This window comes from Carya illinoinensis, chromosome 11, assembly GCF_018687715.1.
Source record: "Carya illinoinensis cultivar Pawnee chromosome 11, C.illinoinensisPawnee_v1, whole genome shotgun sequence".
In the NCBI taxonomy this organism is placed as follows: Eukaryota; Viridiplantae; Streptophyta; class Magnoliopsida; order Fagales; family Juglandaceae; genus Carya; species Carya illinoinensis.
Window position 1 is genome coordinate 41,802,991 of NC_056762.1, and position 13,923 is coordinate 41,816,913.

A 13,923-nucleotide genomic window follows, 5' to 3' on the forward strand; every position below is an offset into this window, starting at 1 on the left:
ATAGAAATCCAATCCTTATTATGTACCAGAGTAGTTCTACGGAGCATCCACTGTAGCAGTGCACTCAGTGCACTCACTACGTGGATGATACTGTAGTAAATAATTTAAAAAAAAAAACCCAAAACATGCGTTTTGATGGGTTTTGAAAGTTTGTTTCTTTGCATTCAAAATCACCCTGCGAAATTGCTGGCCTCCTCCCTCGATAGCAACCCGCGCTAGGTTCGACGTACCCAGCTCCACCAGTCAACACCGGTTTTCTCGTCAGCGCCACCGAATGAAGGTCGTCCCTCTGGCCAACGCCTCTGCTCCCTGCAAGCTTGTTGAATAGATTAGTAATTGTGTGCATCCAGCGACAGTGCTCTGGTGGAGGAAGGTTTCGCCGGCGCCCCTACTCTCGCCGTTAGTTAAGAGTCTAAGGTCCATTTTTTCTTCCATATAGAACTTTGTTCTTGTGTACTGAGATAGGTGAATCTAGGGTTTTATGAGATGGATGTTGCGGGTTTTAGGGCATGGAGAAAAAATTATTTTGTGTTTTTATTTTTCTGAACTTGTTGTTCATGATGGAAAGGTTCCGATTTTGTTTATTTTTTACCTTTAGTTTGCTGTTTCCGCATGGGGATACTGACTGCATTTTAGCTGGTATACGGGCAATGGATTTCTGCATCACGCACATTACATGATGGCCTGTTGTTGGATTTCTCTGTTGGGCCCCTGAAGATCACTTCCTGAACTTTCTTCAATGGATAGATGTAATGAAACCGTGCAAAAAATAGGAAACTCTCTGGCATAAATGAATGACATGATGAAGTTTTAAAAATGAATGGTAAATAGAATATGAACACAGATTTCAACTTCCTGTCGAGTGAAAAACACCACATAGAAATTTTTTATTATGTCGAGTGAAAAACACCACACTTATTGTAATTGATTTTATCAAAATATATACAAGTGTACATATTCTATTTTAAGAAGGAATGCTAAACTCATATTCTATTTTAAGTTGGAATACTACACTTAAGCCTACAATTACTAAGCATTTAGCTAATAAATATGTAGCTGTTACAGAGTATTTGGCTGCTGTTACATGTACATTTTCAGCCTTAAATCAGGTCTTGTGAGCTTGATCTTGATTTTCTTGATTTGTGGTGTGGTGTCTTCCCTTATATGGCATTCACACATGCAACGGATTTATATGAGCTGGATAAATAAATATTTGGTTCTGCATCCAATATTATTTACTTCAGATTTATTTACACCATAAGTTTGAAAGTTTTTACAACAGATTAATGTTTAAGAGTAAATAAAACGATTCAAGGCCATTTTAAGTTGGAAAAAATGTGTGCTTTAATAAGGACAGATGAAGTAATTGTTCTTGGGTTCCACACACAAGGAACCCTTTATTTTGAGAATTCTCTACAAGACAACTTGAACTTTTTTATAATAATGCACACTAATGATAACGCACAGTTTTGTAATTAAAGGCATCTTATATAGTTATTTGGCTTCAGCTAGCCTATCCCATCAAAAAGTGCTTATTATATATATATATATATATATATATATATATATATATATATATATTAACGGGCCATTGATGACTTGTAAAATTTCGTATTGCAAATTTACAAGATCGTTCGAGCGGAGGCTTTAGGCCGCTCAAGCGAATTCAGGCAGATTCAAATGCTCGATTGCCGCTCGACAGATCGCTCGAGCGGGTTGCGGGAAAACAAAGATCGCTCGAGCGGAGGCTTTTGGCCGCTCGAGCGAAATCAAACAGAGTTGAACGCTCGATGTTCACTCGATAAGCTGCTTGAGCGAATGTAGGCAGAGTCGAACGCTCGATGCTCGCTCGAACGAATACCGTATTTTTTCAGATCTAGGGTTTTCCGCCGTCAAAGCATATAAAATGGATTTTTCACCATATGGCTGTACCTTTTGATTGGAGAACACTTTTGGGACAGAAAAACACAGATAGAAGGATTCAAATAATCTGTTTTGGAGAGGGAAGTCCATACAGTGCACGTACGTTGGAATCATACACAAGCACAAACGGGAGAAAAGCATTGAAACATTTCCTTGAGTTTTTGAAGACGAGTTGCGGCTGCGAGGAGTATTTTTTAGCGTTTATTTTCTTCCAATATTCTCAGAACAATTATGATGAATTCGTTTATGTTGAATTCCTTTTCTAGCATGAGCTAAATTTTATTTATTTTAGGAAAACGATATAACCTAGTTCCGAACTATGCTTGATTGTCTATGCTAATTTAAGGCAATTCTCTCTTTATTTATCTGATTTATTCTGAATTTATTACTTCTAATTAACTGGCCATTGATTAGATGATATTTAATCTTGTGATTTGCTATCGAAAGAGGGAATCATAGGGTAGATCTTGAATATTTCAGCATAGGTAAGTATAGAGATCGAAAGTCTTGTATGAACCTATGTAGTAATTAAATCATTGGTCTTATTGCTTTCTTGATTATTTAATTTGTATATTCTTATGCGAATTAATAAACAAGAATAATTTCCAATCGACTATCGAAAGAAGCTTTTGGATGAATTAGAGATTTGCTAATAGACAAAAAGAATTAAATTAAATTAGTTGGATGAGTAAAGCATAGTGAAGAATTAGGTGAAATTGGTTTCCTAAAGGTTTTCTTTCCCATTAATTTGATCTTCGAACGTCAGTTTTATTTCCTTTGCGTATTTCTCTTTGAGTCGATTTTAGTTTAAATTGCAACTACAAAAATCTTAGTGATTCCTTTAGATAAAATCGAGATTAGTATAATTTTAGTATTTGGCAAAAGTAATGTACCAATTCCTGAGAACGATACTCTTCTTATCACTTTATTATAAAACTACGATACTGTGCACTTGCAGTTTTGCACTGGTCAAGTTTTTTGGCGCCGTTGCCGGGGATTGGTTTATTCTTATTCTTTTTGTCAATATCGATACTAAGTAATCTTGGTTTTAATTTAGAATTTTATTTTAAATTGTTCTTATATTTTATTGTTCTACAGGTGTGTTTTTGATGTTGGATGCACCGTGCTAGATCTCGTGATATTATTCATTTTGATTCAAAGATTGAAAGAACTCTTAGACCACGAAGAAAAAATAAGATACTAGCTATGGCTGAAAAAGAAAATGAGGCACTGCCACGCACCTTGAAGGACTATGTACGTCCAGTTGTAAATGGAAATTACTCGAGTATAAAGTGCCAGACTATCAATGCCAACAACTTTGAGGTCAAACCAGCTTTGATTAGTATGGTGTAGCAGGCTCAATTCAGCGGATCACCACTTGATGATCCTAATATTCATTTGGCAATGTTCCTGGAGATTTGCGACACTGTAAAGATCAATGGTGTTACTGAAGACACCATGAGACTGAGATTATTTCCTTTTTCTTTGAGGGACAACGCTAGAGGTTGGCTACAATCTCTACAATCGGGAAGCATCACTAGTTGGTAAGACATGACTGAGAAGTTTCTTGATAAATTCTTTCCTCCTGCAAAAACAGCCCAACTCAGGAGTGAGATTGGTCAATTCAAGCAAAATGATTTTGAGTCACTCTATGAAGCGTGGGAAATGTATAAGGACTTGGTTTGACATTGCCCACAACATGGATTGCCAGATTGGTTACAATTTCAGATGTTCTATAATGGGTTAAATGGGCAAACTCAAACTATAGTTGATGCTACTTCTGGTGGAACTTTGATGTCAAAGACAGCTGATGGTGCTACTGCCCTTTTGGAAAAAATGGCTTCAAACAACTATCAATGGCCAACTGAGAGGACTTTGACTAAGAAAGTTGCTGGAATTCATGACTTGGAGCCGATAGTAGCCCTTTCAGCTCAAGTTGCTACTCTATCTCATCATATTTCAGCCTTGACAACACAAAGGATACCACAAAATACTGAATATGTTGCATCTACAAGTATGATAGTTCCAAGTAATGAAGCGAGTCAAGAACAAGTTCAATACATCAACAATCGGAACTACAACTATCGTGGTAATCATATGCCAAATTACTATCATCCAGGGCTTCGAAATCATGAGAATTTGTCATATGGAAATACAAAGAACGTGTTGCAACCTCAACCTCCTCCAGGATTTGATAGCCAACCAAGCGAGAAGAAGATGTCACTTGAGGATGCCATGGTTTCCTTTGTTCAGGACACCAATGCAAGATTTAAAAAGACTGATTCACGATTGGATAACATTGAGACTTATTGTAGCAATATGGGAGCTACTATGAAGAATCTTGAAGTGTAAATTGGGCAACTAGCCACCACCATTAATGCCCAACAAAGAGGAGCTTTTCCTAGCAACACTGAAGTGAATCCAAAGGACAATGCAAGACCATCACACTTAGGAGTGGAAAAGAAATTAAGAGGTCACAATTAAAGGAGAGCAAGACCACCACTACCGCTGCGAACATTAATGGCCAAAGTAAAGATCAAGTAGAAGAAGAGGAGATTGTCAATGATACACTAAGAGAGGCAGACTTGCCTCCAGCAATTTCATTTCCTAACAATCCTCCTATTCTTGCTCCTCCACTTCCTTATCCTCAGCGTTTTCAAAAGCAAAAATTAGATAAGCAATTTTCTAAGTTTTTGGATATTTTTAAGAAAATTCACATAAATATTCCTTTTGCAGATGTCTTGGAACAAATGCCAAATTATGTCAAATTTCTGAAGGACATAATTTCCAAGAAGAGAAGGTTGGAGGAGTTTGAAACAGTGAAGCTTTTTGAAGAATGCAGTGCCATTCTTCAAAAGAAATTGCCTCAAAAATTAAAAGATCCGGGGAGTTTCACTTTACCTTGCACTATTGAAAATTCATTTTTTGATAGAGTTTTATGTGATCTTGGTGCTAACATTAATCTTATGCCACTTTCTGTTTGCAGGAAATTAGGAATTGGAGAGATGAACTAAACAACAATTTCTTTGCAACTAGCGGATCAGTCCATCAAGTATCCACCTGGAATCATAGAAGATGTATTGGTAAAGGTGGATAAATTTATCTTCCCTGCTGATTTTGTAGTGTTAGACATGGAAGAAGATGAAGAGGTCCCTCTAATTCTTGGCTACGAGAAGAGTTTTGATTGATGTTCAAAAGGGTGAATTAACATTGAGAGTTAATAAGGAAGAAGTTATGTTTAATATCTACCAAGCCATGAAATTTTCAGAAGATCCAAGTACTTGCTTTCGAGTTGATGTCATTAAGCAATGTGTAGAAGAGACATTTCAAGAAAATATGCCATCCGATCATCTAGAACGATCATTGCAGTAGGTTACATCACTTAATAATGAAGTGGGGAAGCTAGAGCCGGTGGTACCAAAGATTGATTCTATGAAAGCGGAAGAATAGATTCAGCAAAATACAACTCCGGAGTTGAAGCAATTACTTGAGCATCTTCACTATGCATTCTTGGGTGATAGTAATACATTTCTAGTGATTGTTGCTACATCACTCACACCCGAAGAAGAGGAAAAGTTGCTGCGTGTATTGAGGGAGCATAGAACAGCCTTGGGATGGACTATTTTTGACATAAATGGAATAAGTCTCTCCATTTGCATGCACAAGATTTTAATGGAGAAGCTTTACAAACTAACGATCGAGTACCAAAGAAGATTAAATCCAGCAATGAAGGAAGTTGTGAGAGCTGAAATTTTGAAATTCCTTAATGCTGGAATCATTTATGTTATTTCAGACAGCTCATGGATAAGTCCAGTACAAGTTGTACCAAAGAAGGGTGAAATTACGGTGGTGAAAAATGACAATAATGAGTTCATTCCTACAAGAACGGTCACAGGATGACGTGTATGCATGGATTACCACAAGTTGAATAAAGAAACAAGAAAGGATCATTTTCCGCTTCCATTCATTGATCAAATGTTGGATCGATTGGCTGGGTACTCCTACTATTGCTTTTTAGATGGTTATTCGGAATATAATCAAATTGCCATAACTCCTGAAGATCAAGAGAAAACTACATTCACATGCCCCTATGGAACATTTACTTTTAGGAGGATGCCCTTTGGATTGTACAACGCCGCTGCGACATTTCAACGTTGCATGATGGCTATCTTTTCTGATATGGTGGAAGATATAATGGAAGTTTTCATGGATGACTTTTCATTTTTGGTACATTTTTTTATCATTGTTTGCATAACTTAGCTCTTGTTTTGCAGAGATGTGAAGATAAAAATCTAGTCCTGAACTGGGAGAAGTGTCATTTCATGGTTCAAGAAGGAATCGTGCTTGGCCATAGAGTTTCATCTAAAGGAATTGAGATGGATCGAGCCAAAATTGCAACCATAGAAAAACTACCACCTCCAAAGAATGTGAAGGGAATCAGAAACTTTTTGGGACATGCGGGATTTTATAGAAGATTTATCAAGGATTTTTCTAAACTCTCTAAACCTTTATGTAATCTTCTTGAGAAAAATTCTGCATTTGACTTTGATGCTGTTTGCTTGCAGGCCCTTAATGCAATCAAGGAGAAATTAATTTCAGCACCAATTGTGATTGTGCCTGATTGGAGTAAGCCTTTTGAAATTATGTGCGATGCAAGTGACTATGCAATTGGAGTAGTGTTGGGACAAATGCGAGACAAACTGTTTAGAGCCATCTATTATGCAAGTCGGACATTGAATGAAACTCAATTGAATTATAAGACAATTGAGAAGGAGATGCTTGCTGTGGTGTTTGCTTGTGACAAATTTCGATCTTACCTCATTGGTACAAAAGTAATAGTGTTCACTGATCATAATTCGTTGGATCCTCATTCTTCAAGAATTTGATTTGGAGATTCGAGATAAGAAAGGAAGTGAAAATTTAGTGGCTGATCACCTCTCTCGGTTAGAGCAAGAGGAAGAAAAACCAGATTCAGTGATCCAAGAGGCATTCCCTGATGAGCAGTTGTTTGCATGTGAGATCAAGATTCCGTGGTATGCTGATATTGTTAACTACCTAGCTTGTAAAGTTTTACCACCTGATCTTACTTACCATCAACGCAAGAAGTTTTTGCATGATGTGAATTATTATCTTTGGGATGAGCCTTTGTTGTTCAAAAGATGCTCAGATCAAATCATTCGAAGATGTGTGTCGGAAGAAGAGATGCAAGACATCCTCCATCATTGCCATTCCTCATCATATGGAGGACACTTTGGAGCCACCCGTACAGCAGCTAAGGTACTTCAAAGTGGGTTCTTTTGGCCTTTTATTTTTCGTGATAGTTACACTTTGGTGAAAACTTGTGACCGGTGCCAACGTATGGGGAATATTTCAAGGCGTCATGAGTCACCACTGAAAGGTATTTTAGAAATTGAGTTGTTTGATGTTTGGGGAATAGATTTTATGGGGCATTTTCCTCATTCTTTTGGTTTTGCTTATATCTTATTAGTAGTTGACTATGTGTCAAAATGAGTGGAAGCAATTGCTACAATAACAAATGATGCAAAGGTAGTGTTCAAATTTTTGTACAAGAATATATTCACAAGATTTGGCACTTCACGAGCTATTATTAGTGATGAAGGGACTCACTTTTGCAACAAATTGTTTGATAATCTTCTTTCTAAATATGGTGTAAAGCATAAGATAGCACTTGCTTACCATCCTCAAACTAATGGCCAAGCTGAAATTTCAAATAGAGAAATCAAGAACATCCTTGAAAAGACCGTCAAAACCAATAGAAAGGATTGGGTGAAGAAGCTTGATGATGCTTTGTGGGCATACCGTATAGCCTGTAAAACACTTATCGGGATGTCTCCATACCGATTAGTGTTTGGAAAGGTATGTCATCTTCCTGTGAAGTTGGAGCATAGAGCTTATTGGACTGTAAAAAAGTTTAACTTTGATTTGAAGGCAGCAGGTGAAAAGCGACTTCTTCAATTGAATGAGATGGAAGAGTTCCAGAATGATGCATATGAAAATGCAAAGATCTATAAAGAAAGGACGAATAAGTGGCATGACAAACAGATTCTTAGGTGAGAGTTTGCACCAGGACAACAAGTTTTACTCTTCAATTCACGACTCAAACTCTTCCCAGGAAAGTTAAAATCAAGATGGACAGGTCCTTATACAATTCATGAAGTTTTCTCTTTTGGAGCAGTAGATTTGAAGGACAAGACAGAGAATATTTTTAGAATTAATGGTCAGAGATTGAAGCATTACTATGAAGAACAAGCGGAGAGGAAGTATGCATTTATTCCTCTTGGAGATCCCAATGGATGAAAATTGAAAAGTCTGGCTGTAGATTTTAAAACAAGCGCTTATGAGAGATAACCCATAGATCTATCTTTCATTCTGTCATTTATTTTATTATCTTTATTTATTAGTTTTAATAATTTAATTTTTGATGCAGCTTTATTTAGCATGAATAAAGAGCTGAAAAATTTTAAACTACGGAAGATTCATCATGAAACCAGTGAAGTTCCTTTTATTTCTTTAATCCTTTTTATTTTTGCATTACAATGAGGACATTGTTTAGTTTAAGTTTGGGGGTGTAAACTCCTATAGTTATTTGATCCTCTTGTTTTCTAAGTCTTGGGTTGTTGATGGGTTGTCTGATTCTCTTACCAAGCATCCATTGGAGTAAGATTTAATTCTCTATGATTCTGAAATTTGTGATTGAAGATGGTTTTGAGAGAAATTTTCAAAAATTTCTTTTATGTCAAGTGGAGTTTTGTGGGTAATTTGGTTTAAATCTTTGACCTTGAATATAATTGAGCACATAGTCATTTTTCTCTTATTCCATTTTGCTTATGAAGAGAAGAAGTTGAATTAATTGAAAGAGAGAAGTTCGATTTTGCTTTACTCTAGAATCCGTTGATGGGTTCTTGAGGAGAAATCCTAGTTGAGACCAAATATTAGAGAAATGATCTAGGCGTTTCTTTGGCATAACCAAAAAACTTTTCCAGCCGCCCTAAATATCATGCCATCATTACATGATGTGTTTCCATAGTCAACCCCATTGAGCCTTCATAAGCCTTTATTTATTTTTTGAACTACATAAACCATGTCCGCTTTAAGCCTGAAAAATAATGAATCTACCTTTGATAGTTTGAGAAAATACTTTGGTGGAGAGTTACATTTAAAAGAGAAAATTTGTTTCATAATGAACTGTATTATGTTTGCTCTATTTGATCAAAGAAGAAGAAGAAGAAAGAAGAAGAAAGATAGTAAAAAAAAAAAAAAGTGAAAAAAAAAGAGAGAAAAAAACAAAAGAAAAAGAAGTCATTAAGCGGAGTATGTATCACCTCAGATTTTGTTAAAGGAATTGTTAGTATTGCTTCAGTGATTACAGCAACAATAATGCCACAAGTATGAGCATATTGCCAAGAAAGAGCTATGATTTGAATCATGTGGGTATCTCTTTTAGTGTTCTTTTCACTAAGTATTTTTCCAGTTTGTTTTGATTTTCCATAGCTAGTTCTTTCTTAACCCTCACCCTGTGGCCCATCATTACAACCTTATTAAAGACCTTTTGATCTCTGATTTTTGGTATTGACTACATTAGTAGATATGATTTCTGAAAACTGGACTTATGAGGTTAAGTTTTGAGAGAATTCTTCTGATTTTAGTTGTTCTACTTTTATCTGAGTTTGCAGGTGGTTTGAGGTTAAATTGACTATATCACATGCACACTCAAGGTCTTAGCTTTAGGTTGAAATAAACGCCTAACTCTTGCTTGACAAATTGTAAAATTTTTGATTGATTTTCTTGTTATCTTTGATGTTAAAAGAGTAAGATACTAGTGATGAAATCTAAATTCATAAAAACTTGGTGAGTGATGATACTTCTCTTTGGGGTCGAGTTGATATTGCCTAAAGTATCAATTGCTTTTCTTTTTGTTTGACGACAAACAAAGTTGTAAGTTTGAGGGTATTTGATGACTTGTAAAATTTCATATTGCAGATTTATAAGATCACTCAAGCGGAAGTTTTAAGCCCCTCGAGCAAATTCAGGCAGATTCAAAAGCTCGACTGCCGCTCGACAATGAGCTTAAGCGGGTTGCGGAAAAACAAAGATCGCTCGAGCAGAGGTTTTTGGCCGCTCGAGCGAAGTCAGACAGAGTTGAACGCTCGATGTGCGCTCGATAAGCCGCTCGAGAGAATGTAGGCAGAGTCGAATGCTCGATGCTTGCTCGACACCTCGCTCGAGCGAATACCGTATTTTTCCAGATTTAGGGTTTTCCGCCGTCAGAGCATATAAAAGGAATTTTTCACCATATGGCCGTACCTTTTGATTGGAGAACACTTTTGGAACTATAAAACACAGTTAGAAGAATTCAAATCATCTGTTTTGGAGAGGGAAGTCCATACATTGCACGTACGTTGGAATCTTACACGAGTACAAACGGAAGAAAAGCATTGAAACATTTCCTTGAGTTTTTGAATACGAGTTGCGGCTGCGAGGAGTATTTTTCAGCGTTTATTTTCTTCCAATATTCTCAAAACAATTATGGTGAATTCATTTATGTTGAATTCCTTTTCTAGCATGAGATAAATTTTATTTATTCTAGGAAAATGATGTAACCTAGTTCCGAACTATGCTTGATTGTCTATGCTAATTTAAGACAATTCTCTCTTTGTTTATCCGATTTATTCTGAGTTTATTACTTCTAATTAACTGGCCATTGATTAGATGATATTTAATCTTGTGATTTGCTATCGAAAGAGGAAATCATAGGGTAGATCTTGAATATTTCAGCATAGGTAAGTATAGAGATCGAAAGATTTGTATGAACTTATGTAGTAATTAAATCATTGGTTTTATTGCTTTCTTGATTATTTAATTTGCATATTCTTGTGCGAATTGATAAACAAAAATAATTTTCAATTGACTATCGAAAGAAGCTTTTGGATGAATTAGAGATTTGCTAATAGACAAAAAGAATTAAATTAAATTAGTTAGATGAGTAAAGTATAGTGAAAAATTAGGTGAAATCGATTTCCTAGAAGTTTTCTTTCCCATTAATTTGATCTTCAAACGTTAGTTTTATTTTCTTTGCGTATTTCTCTTTGAGTCAATTTTAGTTTAAATTACAACTACAAAAATCTTAGTGATTCCTCTAGATAAAATCGAGATTAGTATATTTTTGGTATTTGGCAAAAGTAAGGTACCAATCCCTGAGGACGATACTCTTCTTATCACTTTATTATAAAACTACAATACTATGCACTTGCAGTTTTGCACCGATCAGCCATACATCAAAATGTGTGTGTGTGAGAAAGAGAGAGAGAGAGAGATGAAGGAAATGAAAGTTCAAATGGGCCATACATGTTTTTTTGTCTTTTCTTGATTAAGGTTGTGGGTTTTTTCTGGTCTTTTCTTGATTGAATGGGATTATTTTTTTTAACAAATTTACTTGCTTTATGATAGGTAGCTAGAGTCTACTTCTACTTTCTGTAAAGATGTCATACCCTATGTCACACAATCCGGTAGAGTTTAACCCATTTGATGATTCATTTCGGGTTCATTTATTTGAATTTTTAAATTCCATACATCTACATTTTATAAAGTTTAGAGTATTTTACCTAACAATGTGTTTGTTTGAGCAGATGCCACCATATATACGTTCCGTGCCACTGAGTAATCCAAACGACCTGAGTCAAGAAGCGCCGTCGGCGTCGACTGTGCATACTAGTGTAGAATTTGAACAACATGTTGGAAGTCCATTCATGATGACTGATGAAAATTTGCATGATGCTGATGGTATTAGAGTTTTGTTTGCTTAGATTTTTCGCTAATTTCAAAACAATACTAATCGCTACTAATCGCTCCATATGTTTATTTTTTTTAGAAATGCTCTTCGACATAAATGAAGATATAGATGAAGAAGAGGATTTAGAGAGTACTACTGTTGTTTCGGATGATGAGGTACGAGTTGAAGCACCAAGGTCGGGTATGGAATTTGACAGTGCGAAAGAGGTTATGACCTACTACAAGCAATATGCCAAGCAAGAGGGTTTTGGTGTGCGATCATTTAGGACTAGGAGAGATGATGAAGAGAGACCGGTGTATGTGACATTTGGTTGTTCCCGTGGCGGGAAGTACCAACCTAAGGGTAATAATATCTCGAGGCCATGGCCAACAACCAAAACAGATTGTAAGGCGAGGGTAAATGTGACCTTGAATAAGAATGAGAAATGGGTATTCACCACTGTTGTAAATGCGCACAACGACATCACTGTGAGCCCCAAGAAGACAAGACTTTTGCGATCTCACAAGTGTCTTGATTAATACAGTCAAAGGATTCTCGAGCTTAATGATAGAGCTGGTATATGAATGAGCAAAAATTATTATTCGCTTGTCATTGATGCGGGGGGTTTTGACAATCTTCAATTTCAAGAGAAAGATTGTCGAAATTTTATTGATAAGGCGTGACATTTGAGGTTGGGCAAAGGAGGTGGTGACACCCTTAATCAGTATTTTCAAAGAATGAGAGATCAGAATGATGGTTTCGTTTCTAATATGGACGTGGATGATGATGGAAGGTTACGGAACATGTTTTGGGCTGATGCTCAGAGTTGAACGACCTATGAATATTTTGGCGACGTTGTAACTTTTGATACAACATACCTAACAAATAAGTACGGGATGCCTTTTGCCCCGTTCGTTGGTGTTAACCATCATGGGCAGTCCATATTATTAGGAGCAGGGTTGCTTTCAAATGAGGACACAAATACTTTTATCTGGTTGTTTCAAATGTGGTTGGATTGCAGGAATGGTAAGGCACCCAAAGTTATCATAACTGACCAAGATCGGGCAATGAAGAATGCTATTGCAGGTGTATTCCCCCAAACTCGACATAGATATTGTTTGTGACATATTATGCGCAAACTTCCAGAAAAGTTAGGATCTCATGTCAAATTCAATGTCGGGTTGAAGACTGACATTCAAACTGCATTATATGACTCACAGACCACTACAGAATTTGAGGAAAGTTGGGGTCAACTACTTGTGAACTATGATTTGGTCGGCAATAAATGGCTTCAATCCTTATATGAGGAAAGGTCTTCTTGGGTTCCAACTTACTTGAAGAGTGTATTTTGGGCTGGTATGAGCATGACCCAAAGGTCTGAAAGCATGAATGCTTTTTTCGAAGGGTATGTCCATTCTGGAACGACGTTGAAACAATTTGTGGACCAGTTTGATAACACCCTTAGAAAGAAGGTCGAGGTAGAGACAAATGCGGATTTCAATTCTACCAACCAAACTATTCCCTGCTTGTCTCATTTTAATATCGAGAAGCAATTTCAAAACTTATATACAAATGCAAAGTTCAAAGAGGTCTAAGGAGAGTTGCTGGGCCTAATGTGTTGCAATTGATGGTTGGTAAGCACACACGGGTGCATTTTAAAATATGATGTCTTGGATGAAATATCTATTGATGACCACATTAAAACAGTCCAATACTCTGTTTACTACAACGAGGAGGAGGTGGAGATAAAATGCACATGTGCATTGTTGGAGACGTGAGGGATTCTATGTAGGCATGCACTTAGAGTTTGTTAGTTGAAGAAAATTAATGTGTTGCCTGATGTATATGTCTTGGATCGTTGGAGAAAAGATATCAAAAGGAGATACACTTTACTTAGAAGTAGTTACGATGACCAGCGGGACAGATCAGATGCAAGGAATTATGAGCTTGTGGTTAAAAGATATTCACAATTGGCAACCAAAATTTCCTCAGATAATGAAAAAATCAGTGCATTCCTGCATGTTGTTAATGACTTTGAGACAAAATGTGAAGGTTCAACACTAGAGTCGACATGTGAGCAAACGAAGGCACAACCAAATGTGGTCTTGGAGAAGGGTAAGAAAATATTAAGTTCCATCGTGGTCTGAGGGAAAGGGAGACCCCCAAGTAAGAGGAAGGTTCCACCTGTGGAAAAGATGGCAACAAAGAGG

At 36.6% G+C, this 13,923-nt stretch overlaps 1 non-coding gene across 1 annotated transcript; it reads right to left on the reverse strand.

Annotated features, from left to right (window-relative positions):
- Positions 1-3,522: 3,522 nt before the first annotated feature.
- LOC122283501 lies at positions 3,523-3,629 on the reverse strand. The gene has a single exon (XR_006230903.1). It is a non-coding gene; the product is annotated as a small nucleolar RNA R71 (small nucleolar RNA).
- Positions 3,630-13,923: the final 10,294 nt, after the last annotated feature.